This window comes from Myotis daubentonii, chromosome 4 (genome assembly GCF_963259705.1).
Source record: "Myotis daubentonii chromosome 4, mMyoDau2.1, whole genome shotgun sequence".
In the NCBI taxonomy this organism is placed as follows: Eukaryota; Metazoa; Chordata; class Mammalia; order Chiroptera; family Vespertilionidae; genus Myotis; species Myotis daubentonii.
Genome location: NC_081843.1, coordinates 49,058,570 through 49,071,638, shown reverse-complemented (window position 1 = coordinate 49,071,638; position 13,069 = coordinate 49,058,570). Strand labels below are relative to the sequence as shown.

The 13,069-nt window shown below is 44.5% G+C and overlaps 1 protein-coding gene across 2 annotated transcripts in view; it reads left to right on the top strand.

The window, feature by feature from the left end:
- The first annotated feature begins 2,193 nt into the window (after nt 1-2,193).
- The window catches only part of KCNN2 (potassium calcium-activated channel subfamily N member 2), a 364,306-nt gene continuing 353,430 nt past the window's right edge, over nt 2,194-13,069 (top strand). Inside the window, exon 1 of one of the 2 annotated variants that reach the window (XM_059693866.1) lies at nt 2,194-2,748. The gene's annotated coding sequence lies outside the window, so the exon portion shown is untranslated. The remainder of the gene's footprint in view (nt 2,749-13,069) is intronic. The other variant, XM_059693865.1, reaches the window with a different exon arrangement.

The following is a 13,069-nucleotide window of genomic DNA, read 5'->3' as shown; positions in this document are numbered from 1 at the left end:
AGAAAAGGAATCCCACTTATAAATTTACGTAGGTAGAACAGATTTTCTTTAAATGCCTCTTTGTACACAAATTCAACCAAATCAACTCCAGCTCATATTTGTGCAGTACTAATAATACTTAATGTGTTGAGCTTTAACACAGGCCAGATACTGGTCTAAGCAATTTACATAGATTATCATATTTAATTTCAGAAGAGCCCCATGAAGTATCGACTGTTACTCTTATTCACATTTTACAGACAAGGCGCTGATACACAAATAATTTCAACATGATCCTATAAATAGCCAGAATGAACCCAGGACACAGGGCTCCAGAGCTTTGCACTTGCATTTCCCTGATGCATCCTTGGATCTTGACTCATCTCAGAAACAGTATGTCCAGAACCTTGGCTCTACTAGGGCGGGAAAGTGAATACAGGGAAAAAGACTTTCAACAACAAGGACCTAAGGGTTTCTGCTTAGCTCATACATAACTAGAAAGTTAAATTAATGAGAAGCCCTATTCTAGGATCATTCTGAATAAATACAGGTAAATAATAACCTCTTACTATATTAGGATCTGCTCTAAAAGAAAAACCCAGAGGCCAGAAGGTGGAGGACAGGGAAGGAGTGGCAGAGGTGGATGGATTTCGCACCCCCACCTCGGACCTGCAGGAGTGCCCTTGGTGGAGGCTTGGCTTCTTCCACAGCCCTGGGCTAAGTTCTGTGAGGGCAGATGCTGTTGGTTGGTGTTTCTCTGCAGCACCCAGGGGTCCTTCAGGGGATTTGCACGGCACAGCGGCTCAAGAACTTGTTCCATCAGGAGGACTTGAAGGAAGGGGCTTGGGAGCCAGGTTTAGGACCTTCTAGACTAGTGCAGTAGGCTGCTGTAAGCCTCGGAGCAGTAGGTGGTGTTTTCTCCTGTGTCACCAGGACCCACTGGGGCCAGAAACCCATATGTGACGCTGTAAATAGCTGCTTTTTGTTGTTGTTGTTGAGGGGTTGGGGTGTTAACCAGAATTTGACACGGAGACAACCCAGACGTGTGTATCATGCTGATGGGCAGCCCTGAGACCCCAGTAAGCAGGCAGTCACATGTCAGAGGGTGTGGTTTTTGCATTGCTCTTGACATGGCTTCATACCTCTTTGACCAGGGGACTGACAGGCAAAAACCCAAACAGGTTGAGTGCTGCAGAAAACGATATGAGCCTGGAGCCTGAAAATTCATGAAGGACTCTTCCCCGCCCCCCCATCCCCACCCCCACCCCAGCATCTGATAACAAAAGGTCCCCAGCATGACAAATTGCCTGTCTGAAATTCACCTGTCTCAAAACCTGTTCTCTCTCTTTCTCTCTCTCTCCCCCCTCTCTCTCCTTAGAAATGGGGTATAGGAAACAGTGAACAGTAGCAATCAAAATCCAGAAGGCTACAGACATTTCTGCCATTCTCAGAATTTATGCACATCCCTGTTTCTGGAAGGCTCTCTGAGCCTACCCGCTCGGCGCGGCTGGTGAGTTCCCCGCAGCAGCTGGCAGCGGAGCTATAAATAGAACGGGCGGGAGGGAGCTCCGCGCGAGGAGCTGGCGGAGATTCCCGGCTCTCCCTCCGCCCGCCTCTGGCGCGTTCAGGGCCGGGGATGCCAGTGCGGGGGGAGGCGGGCTGGTGCGAGGGCGGAATTAACCCCTGCGGTACCCCGGGGCTCCGTGGAGCTGCGGGGGAGGGCGCGATGGAACACGCTGGGCATGGAAGTGAAGACAGGGTTCTAACCTCGCACTGGGAAAACCACCGTCTGTGATTTCTGTCCCTCCCCCTCTCTTGTCTTAAGCTCTGGTTAACACCTGAAATTCAGTGTTTTCAGTGTCCTCTTCTCTCTCTCTCTCTCTCTCTCTCTCTCTCTCTCTCTCTCTCTCTCATTTGTTCCAAGTCTTTTATTTGTTCCATGTCTTTTTCTTTTAAGTGGCTTAAATCCAAATCTTAAAATTACAACCATCCCCAAATTTGGTCTTGGGAATAATGTTGGCTTTCCGATTTCAGCGCGGCGTTCCCTCCCCCGTGCTGCTTTCTGCTGCTTAAGGACAGTTACTTCCCTCTGGAGGGTCGATCAAGGGGAAACGGTGCGGGTGTGTGTGTGTGTGTGTGTGTGTGTGTGTGTGTGTGTGTGTGTGTGAGAGAGAGAGAGAGAGAGAGAGAGAGAGAGAGAGAGAGAGAGAGAGAGATTTGGGCGCATGCACCCCCCTCGGTAGCTTCTAGGTATGCAGTGCCCTGACAGCCAGGCTTGCCCCCGCCAGCCAAGGACTGGAGAAGGAGGGAGTCCCCAATCCTGGCAGGGCATCCTGTCACCAGCTCCGGAATTCTGCACTGTCGATGCTGAAGCAGGGACAGGCAAGTAGGAGTTGGGTTCTTCAAAGGTGGATCCCAACCAACCAGCCACCAGCGGGCAGTGGGGGACGGGCTACATCGGCTAGCCCCATGTGCCCCCTGCCCGGACCCGCCCTGGGACTGACTCCCGGAGCCAGGAGGAGGGAGGGAGGGACACGCGCTCTCCCGGGCTCAGAGCTGTCATGGAATTTGACACTGGAGAGGCAGCGGGTCCCTGGCCAGGACTCCTGATCCTTCTCAAATGGAAACAGTTTCTCCCAGTGAACCTACTGGAATTCTCAGTGGAATCTCACTTCGGTTTTGCTTCCTGGTGCATTTAACCAAGGCCGCATTTCCCACTTGGGGCCAGGAAGGCGCCAAGTGGAACAGGGCTCCTGGTTGCAGAACAAGGTAAGCTCACCCTACGGTGACATTGACACGGGGGTGGGTGGAGGGCACAGATTTATCGGGACCATCCTTCCCCAGGCAGGATGGTTAGGTGAAGTTTGCCTTGGGCTTCACCTTCCCTCATCTCCCTCGTTGGGCCTCTGGTCCCTTCTCCACCCCTCTTTCTGGGCTATCTTTCCCCTGCCCCTATTCAGACCTTAAAAAGAAAAATTTCCCTGGGTGTGTGGATAGTTGAGGGACTCCCTTATGTTCCTATTTTCAGCATTTTAATGTTCTACACTAGAGGCCAGTGCCACAGTGCGATCTGAAAATTTCCATCTCTCCCAACCCCCGCCTGTCATCCTTGCTCCCTGTCTCAGTTCTCTGTTCCCCTTTCCTTATCCAGCTTACTTATATGCCTTTGCCTTCCCGCATTCTAACTTCTCTTTCCTGTCTTTGAAAATATGAACCAGAATAAAGGGAGACAGAGGGGACAATATCGTGACTTCGTGTGTGACAGGGTTATCAGCTGCATGGATTGATGGTTTATGAATCATTCGTTCATCAGCATTGTTGAGCACCTACTCTGTGCTGTTATTTAACTTTTTCTTGTATGGGATGATCAGATCATTCTCTTGAAAATAGACTGCCCCCCAAACTTTCCTCCAAGTGCCCCTCTACTTTTCTCTAGGCTGTGGGAATGGGAGGAGGGGGACGTAGAGTCTGTGGGAGAAGGGAAAGCTCATTCTGCCCAGGCTGGTTTGGTGCCTTGTGCTCTCAAGCCATGGAGCAGTAATAACAAAAATTGCACCCTGATAATAATAACTGGCATTTATGGAGTGCTTTTTGGTATTGTTCTAAAAATTTTACAAGTATTAACTTACTTAGAATTCATAACAACCCCACAAAGTAATGAATATTATTATCTCTTATTTTACACATGGAGAAACTCAGGAACAGATGATTTTAGTAATTTGTTCATGACAACCCAGCTAGTAAGTGGGAGAGCTGAGATTGAAACTCAAATGCTAGAACACAACTCTTAACCTAATATATGTCTCTTTCATCATATAGTCATCCAACCGCTCTGTGCTTGGCACTGTTTCAGGCCCTAGTGATGGAGGAGTGAATATACAACCACGATGCTTGGAGCTTATATTTTAGTTGAGGGAGACAGACAATATATCAGCAACCAAACTAGGTAATTTCAGGTAGTGGTAGATGCCACAAAGAAAACAGGGATGCGCTAGGGAGGGGTGACCTTCACCTGGTGAGTGGGCAGAGAAGTTCTCTTTGTGTTGGAAACATCCGTATCGAGACCTTGAAGCACTGAGGAGAAGAAATACCAATAGCTGGTGAACATATAAAGTGAAAGTAATTATCTTTAGTAATTATGGAAATATGAATCAAGGCCGGAATGAGATATCTTTTTACACTGATTTGTTTGGCCCAGAATTTTGAAAGCCTGATAATTTCAAGTGTTTGAAGAGGATGTGGATCCATAGGACTTTCAAAGATTGCTGGTGGGAGCATGAACTGGCACAATGATTTTAGAAAAAAGTTTGGCATTATATCCTAATTTGAACATTTGTACACTTGGGATCCAATAGTTCAACTTCCTCCTAGATTTATGCCAGTAGAAATTCTTGCACATGTTCAACAGGAGACTATATATATATATATATATATATATATATATATATATATATATATATATATATTCATAACAGCCTGGTTCCCAATAATGAAAACCTGGAAAGAACTCCAGTGCCCATCACTGGTGAAAAGATGAATAGTGCCCTATGCTCACATAGAGGAATATTATGCAACAGTCAAAATGAATACACTAAGTGACATAGAATTGAATTTTAGCAATATAATGTTAAATGAAAATTGTCTAAAAGATTATATATAGCATGGTTATCTTTTATAATATTAAAAGCTAGTAAAATGCCTCCCCCCAATTATATAGGAACACATATAGATATAATAGCATTATATAAATGCAAAATCAAGAGAATGAGAAGATTTGTACTAATGGTTAGTTACCTTAGATAAGGAGAAGCAGGGGACCTTATGGTTAGAGGCAAGTCATTGGCAAAGTCTCAGCTGTGTTTTGGCTGGTAGGGCCAGCTATGCTTGTTACATTAAAAATAATAGCTACACAATGAAATATGACAGGGCATCCATGGGCTAAAATATGAGAATATATGATGAACTAAATATTAAGACTAACCCTGTTGTACATACTGCGATTCAAACTGGAAGGGAAGAAAGAAAACACCTCAGTCAGAGGGAAGGGAGCTTGAAGTTTTATATTTTTAAGGAAGAGAAAGGTGGTCAGAGTAAGGGTGGACCAGCAGGTCAGAGAGGTAAACTGGGGCCAGATCAGTCAGCGCTTGGAAGTCAAGGTAAGAGCCAAAAGAGTTTTAAGCAGGGAAGTGAAGATTGGGTTTAAGAATTTAAAGGGCCACAGTGGATGCGATGTGGGGAATAGACTATGGGAGGGGCACTTACAAGGCTACTGCAGTAGTAGAAGGAAAATGGCAGCACAAGTGTGACTGTGTTTCTGCACAGTGTTATTTATTGCACAGGGCACCAGCCTGGAGGTCAAGTGGAAGTTGAAATCCAGCCCATGCTCTGCTTATCAGCAAACATCCTGGTTCTGGCAGTGAAGATCTGCAGGAAGGGCACCTTTTCTCAAATACGCATCAAGGGCTCTGTAGGCCTGCAGCAGCCCATGATGGATCAGGGCGGTGAGAATGGACTTGAAGAGATGTGGATGGACATGTTTTGGAGGTAGAATACACAGGACTCATTGATGGATTATAAATCAGGGTCGGTAGGGAAAGAGAGGCATCAAAGGTGACTCCTGGATTTTTGTTTGACTCTGAGAATATTGAGGCTGTTACAGAGAAGAGGAAGAACAGGAAGGGAAGAAAGTCATAACTTAGATATATTAATTTTGAAATGCCCTTAGACAGCCAAGTAAACATGTCTGGTAGGGAGCAGGATGTGAGCCTGAAACTTGAGGGAGAATTTGGGTCAAGAGACATAAATGTGGGAACTCTAAGACTGTGTGGAGATGGTACAGTTCAAGTTCCTTCACTTAGTTGTCATTGTCAGACTGTGAATTCCTTTGGAACAGAAACATTTTATTTGTCTTTTTTGTTCCCAGCAGAGTTTAAACTAGAATAGTTTATCAATAAATACTGGTGAGTAGATGACAGAAGATTACATAAACAATATAGGCGTGAAGAAATAGAGGGGAGCATGGAGGAGGTGTCCTCAGTGTCTGGGTCCTGCTAGTGTCCACAGGTGCATCTATGAAGTTTCCAATCCCTTCTGAGGCCAAAGCAAGTTTAATGGTGGTGCCAGCCCATTTGGAGGATATGACCAGGGGTGTTGGGGCCAGTGTCACAGGTGGACATCCAGAGCTATTCAGAGAAGCAAGGACTAGAGGGTGAAGACAGGAGAGTGGCCAGGAGGGTCCTGGGGACCAGAGAAGGAAGATGAAGGAGCACTGAGCTAGATCAGCAAGTCACTCAAGAATGTGGCCGGCTTTGTAGGTGCTGGGATAGAGTGAAATCAGAAAGAGGCGAGAGGACCAAGGGGCTGAATGAAAGGATCCAAGGCAGTCCGTACACATGGTTTGGTTTAAAGGGAGTGAATTGCAAGCCTATTTGATCATCTCCAGGTAACTAGCTTGGAACCTACCATCCCCATCCCCACAAGACCTCAGGCTGTATTGTCTGTTGTGACATCTCATTTAGGAAATGGCTGCTGATCCTTTCCTATGCTAGGAATCCCATCTCACCACTCTCCTAGGGCAACTCTGCAGCACCTGCCTGCATAATACCCTCCTGGTGTCTGGCCTGAGGGGCTGGCCCTGCCCTCCTACAAATGGCACCACATTTCATCACCCTGCTGATGTCTAGTTCCCTAGACACCACCCTCTGATTGCAGTTCATTTTTTAACCTGTCTGTCTCCTTTCCTCAAATGGCAGCACCTTGGCTCATCACTGGTGTATCTCTGGAGCCAGCACAGTGACTCGCTTAAGGTCTGTATGCAGGAATTGGGAAAGGAAGAGGGGGGAAAAAAAGAATTCTCCTTTTTTCACTTGGCCTTAAGATGACCTACATTCTGCATGGTAAACACACAAGGACCTCATATTTCTCAGAAAGCTGGGTAAAATATTGGGTAAGAATGTAGGCTCTGGAATAAAAGAGACCTAGAGTTCAATTTTAGCTCTACCACATCCAGCTTGATGATTTTACGTAACCTCTCTCAGATACTCAATTTCGTCATCTGTCAATGTGGAATGTCACAAAACCTGCTTATGTTGTTGTCTATAAAAATAAAAGCGTAATATGCTAATTAGACCGGAAGTCCTTCCTTCTGGACAAAGCTGCGGCAGGCAGGGGCCAAGGCAGAGGCGGCCACCATGGCCGCTGTGGTGCCAGGGGGTGAGAGGGGGGGTAGGGGGGGCACAAGGTCCTTGCATGAATTTTGTGCATCAGGCCACTAGTATGTTTTAAATAAAATAATGTGTAGCTTAGCATAGTACCCTGCTTATGCTAAGAACACAGTTAAGTTTAGCTGTTCTTAACACATTGTATGCGGGAAACGTGTTTACACGTTTTACGTATTTATACGTTCTACCAGTGTAGTAGAGCGCGGGACACATATTAATACGTTTCTTATAGACTAGCGGTAGAATGCGGGTAACGTATAAATACGTAAACTAAAGTTATCGTAATTTTACTGAACGTTGCCATTTGTGCAAAAAATTAGCAAAAATGGCCCGCGCCACCTGTTAGCGCGCGATAAAAACTACCTGCAAGCAATGTGTTAATTTCCAAGGCATTTAATAGTCAATTCCTCCTTTCTTGACTGGCTTCAAGTAATGCTTCTAATTCTGAGAATTTGGGCTCCTTACCCAGAGGAGCCAGTGCTCTGGAAGGAGGTAGGAGCCTCTTTGGCAGATGGAGAGCTGTTACTGGGCACATGGGCGACTGCTGTTTCATTTTTCACATCACTCCACATCGTATTCCTGTCTGAATAACAGTGAGGATTCAGAATTTATTTGTTCAACATTCCATAAACAGTGACTGAATGTCTTACTATGTAAATAGAGGCACAGTGATGACTAAGACTTGGTCCCTGCTTTCAATGAAATCATAGTCTAGTAGGGGAGACAGATAAATAAGCAGACAATTACAATATACCTATTAGTGGGATCACCTCTGCTGCAGACCCTGAGCCCAAGGCCCTCCCCACCCAGTGAACATAGTAGTAGTTATGTCCCTTGTGTTTGCACATCCATTTACAATATATTAATCATGTTCATTTCAAGTCATTTCATGTGGTTTTCATAATAGCTTTATGAAGAAGGTAGTGATTACTTCTCTCGTTTTATGAATTAAATCTAAGATTCCATTGAACAGATGCTTTTAAACAAGGCAAACTGACTTAAGCAGGACACTGCCAGGGTCTGTCTTCCAGCCTCTTCCATTGTCCCTCCATTGTTATTTTTTAAATTTATTTTGAGAATATGTTTTTTTAAACTTTATTGTTGAAAGTATTACATATGTCCCTCTTTCCCCATATTGACCTCACCCAGCCTGTCCTCACCCCCACTCCAGGCCTTCACCACCCTGTTGTCTGTGTCCATGGGTTATGCATATATGCATACGAATTCATTGGTTGATCTCTTCCCTGCCTTCCCTCTCAGGTTTGACAAAGGGGTCAAGAGCATACAATGGAGTCAAGACAGTCTCTTCAATAAGTGGTGCTGGGAAAATTGGACAGATACTTGCAAAAAAAAATGAAACTAGATCACCAACTTACACCATACACAAAAATAAACTCAAAATGGATAAAAGACTTAAATATAAGATGTGAACCCATAAAAACCTTAGAAGAAACCATAGGCAGAAAAATCTCAGACATCTCTTGTAGCAATATCTTTACCCTCCTTCGCTCTTACTCAGGGGTCAGTCTAGTTCACCACCCTTGTGGGGCTGAGGTTTAGTTTCATTCTGAGTTTATCCTCTTGGATTTGATGGCCAAGTTTAGCTTTTCTATTGGGACCTTTGCTCTCTGTGGACTTAAACTGACCACTCGTGCTGTTCATGTGGCTTTGTGCTACTATTTCGACCCCCAGGACTCCATCTTGGTACTGGCCACCAAGCAAAGCCCAGGTGAGGGACAGGGTGATCCCCAGGGGGAAGGATTAGAGAGAGAGAGAGAGAGAGAGAGAGAGAGAGAGAGAGAGAAGGAGGTTGATGAACTATGCTTGTGCACCTGGGAAGTGGAGAACGTGGCAGAAGAATCTTTTCAACCCTGAGTTTCACAAAGCGTGTTCAGGCAGTAGTATTGCTGGATGTGCACCCTGATCAGGGAAAGAATGTGAAAGTTACCTTAGCCGCTTCAAAAGTGGAATGACTTATTGACCTTTTCTCAGCAGTGTTTTAAAAGCAGTTGTTCATGTATGAAATACTTAGAAGTCTGATACAGAATACACCAGTGATTGAAATCTGCTTGCAGTTATATACATAGGAGTATATATTTTTCTTTTTATAAATTTACAATTTAGGGCGAGTAAAGCTCACAGACTTATTTGTGATGTGATTATAACATGGGAAAGTGAATTTGTTGCTGAAAACATGTGCTTTTCAAATCTAATCCTATACTTTTTTTTAAAAAAAAAAATAGTGTATTGGTTTTTAGAGAGAGAGGGAGAGGGAGAGAAACATCCACGTGAGAGTGTAACATCCATCCACTGACTCATGCACGCCCTCTACCAAGGATCAAGAACAAAATCCAGGCATATGCCCTGAACTGGACCGAATAGGCAACCTGTCGGTGCACATCTAGCCAACTGAGCCATACCAGCCAGGGCCAGTCTGATGTGGTTTTCCAATCTAATCCTGTATTTTTATTTTTGTGGAAGACATTATTGTGGGTGCCTGTGCTGCCCACAGAATGTCTGGGTGGGGCAGCTCAGCGCCGCCTGCCAGACCTGCAGTGCAGCAGCAGGAATATTCTGATTGTAGCAGCTCAGAAATCCCAAAAGATCAGCTTCCTCCCACAGACCTCTTCACCATTACCACAGTGCCTTTGACTATTTCTGTTATCTTATGCAGGGGGGAAATTGGTTAACTGTTTGTTTTTTTCATTTAAATATGAAGTTTGTGAAAAACATGAGAAATAAAAACCATCATTTATCAAAGATGGGTCTTAAAAACAGCTTTTGAGATTCCATATGCATCAATGTATTAGGGATTAAGTTATATTCGAATTACTGGTAAAGAAAGCCTACTCAAAATCTTATTTTGTAGGCAGGGAGACTAATAGGAATTAGTAAAAAGTCTAAATTATAATGTGTGTGTTTTAAGAAATACCTTTATTTTACTTTCAATTCATGCAGTGATGGTACCAATGAAGTGTTTTATGTGAGTTTCTTCTTTCATGTATGGAATTATTAACATCAGTTCAGTATAAATATTGTAGGTAAGTTCTTAAAAAAACCGTTTTCATTTTAAAGTGGTTAAATTTTTAGGAATTAATTTGTTTGGCAGAACTCTTCTTTACATCTAGGTAAACTTCAGCCTGAGCTAGTTCAACAGAGCATAATTTCTAAATCACTGAAACCTCAATGATTTTTACTATAAATTCAAATGGAAAAACTAAGCATCCAGTCACAGACAAATATTGATTTTCTACTTAACTTTAAGGAAGAGGTTTTTTTTTTTTTTTTTTAATTTTTTCCTTTCAGGTTGGAAAAAAGTTTACCACCTGACTTACACTGATCCCTTTGATGTGTTCTGGAAGGAGACAGGCCTACTGAGCAGACAGCTGTGCTTAGTGCACTCCGGACTCCACACTCCCGCCTTGATTGTGGATATAATATTTTTAATATATTTTCTCAAATAAATGACTGACCAGAACTAAGTCCCAATTGATGATTATCATGTATGTGTCTGAAGATGCTGGCTGCTTTTGGTCAGGCATCTCTGGCCAATTAGCATTGATTGGATCTTCCTGCTATGCTTTTTTCTGCCTCTATTGCAAATCAGAAACCTGATTTTGTCTTATGTGGGATGGTGGGGATCGATAAAGATGGAACCTGGCAGGCCAGCGCAGGTCTGCTTTGCAAAATGCGCTGATTCCTGGGCCCTACTTCCAGAGACTCTGACTCAGCATCAGAATTTCCCAGAATTTCTACTTCTAACCAGTGTCCAGGTAATGCTAATAGGGCAGGTCCGTGGAACACACTTGAGGCCACACTGGCCTAGACCATTAATCTTGAGGAAACTCAGGTGGTAACAATGAAATCATGTTGCAGAAACAGAACTCACTAGAACAGCAGTTGCCATCCTTTCGGACTTCACGGACCACCAGTGGTCCGCGGACCACCATCGGTTGGCCACCGCTGCTCCAAAGGTTTCCTTAACATGCCCAGTCTAGCAGAGGGGAGATAAGGCAATCGAGGATCACCTACTATCCAGTTTGGCTCAGACTGACATGGTTTTAGCACTGAAAGTCTCGTGTCCCAGGAAACCACTCAGTGCCAGGCAAATTGGAAAGTTGGTCACCCTGTAAGGCAGACGAAGCTAGCTTATCGTGGCAGCTTTATTAAGCATTGAAGTGATTAGTGTTTCCCTTAAATTTTAAACCCATGGTGGGTTTCAAGACAAGCCACAGAGCATACTGTGAAATGACATGTGACCAAGTGTAAGTGAGGCACTGCTGCTTAGAGCTTTTTAGAACCTCTTTGCTCACAAGTTGTGGTAAATCAAAGGTTTCCAAACTTGCCTGCACATTGCAATCACCTGGGGAGCTTAACAAGAAACAAAGAAACAGATGCCTGTGTATACTCCCAAGCCCCATTGTGAATTAATTGGTTTAGGGTGTGGCCTGAGCCCCTGTAGCTTTAAAAGGTCTCCAGATGGTTCTAATCTGCAGACAACTCTAGAATGACCCTGGTACACAGTCTGCAAAGGTGGCAGCTGTATATACCTCCCTCTGTCTGCGCATGTGCCACCCCATATGAGAGGGTAGGGCCGAGCACTGCCTGTGTGACTTGCTTTGAACAATAAAATTCAAAGAAAGTGAATTCTGGAGCTTTGAGCCCAGGCCACGAGAGGACTGGTAGCTTTGGCTTCCTCTGTCTTGGAATTCAGCCCCCACGGGAGGGGTCAAGTCAGAACACTCCAGGTGAAGAAGCTTCAGTTTGCCTGGGGGAGAGCAAGCCATTGCCTGAAGGAGCAGCGAGGCACGGATTTTTGAGTGAAGGTTTCTTGGACCTTCTAATCCAGCTCAGCTAACAGCTGAATTTGGCCAAGTGAGTACTCCAGCCGGTGCCACCAGGATCGGAATCATGCAGGCAAGCCCTCCATATCTTTGCTTTAAGTCATTTCATTTTGGGCAGTGGGTTATGCAACACTAAACAGCTGAAGTGCAAGTGTATATATAAGTGTATTCCTTGCACTGATGGGTAATAACAATATGAAGGGGCATTTTGAAAGGCCCTGTATTAGTGAGGAGTGCATTTTTTTGTTATCTCCAGATCAAAGTACAAAGCCAAATAAAACCCATATCACTGAATATATAAAGGGAAATTATTTTATTAATAAAAGTATTAGTGATGGTGAGCAAAGAGATTTCACTGCTGTCAACAAGTAGCTTCAACATGCCTCCTCTTGAATTTTCGAGAAAGCAGAGCCCAAGGCAGTGCAGCGGTTCTCAACCTGTGGGTCGCGACCCCTTTGGCGGTTGAACGACCCTTTCATAGGGGTCACCTAAGACCATCCTGCATATCAGATATTTACATTACAATTCATAACAGTAGCAACATTACAGTTATGAAGTAGCAACGAAAATAATTTTATGGTTGGGTCACAACATGAGGAACTATATTTAAAGGGCCAGAAGGTTGAGAACCACTGGCTTAGACTGTTGTCCATTTATTTGGGACTAGAGGCACGAAAACTCATGCAAGAGTCGGCCTTCCTTCCCCCGGCTGTTGGCACCGGTTTCCCTCTGGCACCCAGGACCCGGCTTTGCTCTGGCCCCAGCTTTTTCCAGAAGGATGTCTGGAAGGACGTTCAGAATGATGCTCAGAAGGGTGTTCAGTCTAATTAGCATATTACCCTTTTATTATTATAGATGTGCTACCTGGAGTGTAAAGGTGATAAGGCCAGAGTAAATGCCACGTGGTGCAGTGTAATGCCATGTATTACCACACTCGCTACTGTTTAACAAGGAGCTGGGGGGAGATGCACTGTGTCACTCCATGTGCATTTAGGGCTTTTCCAGAAGGGTTGCAAGGAGGAACTG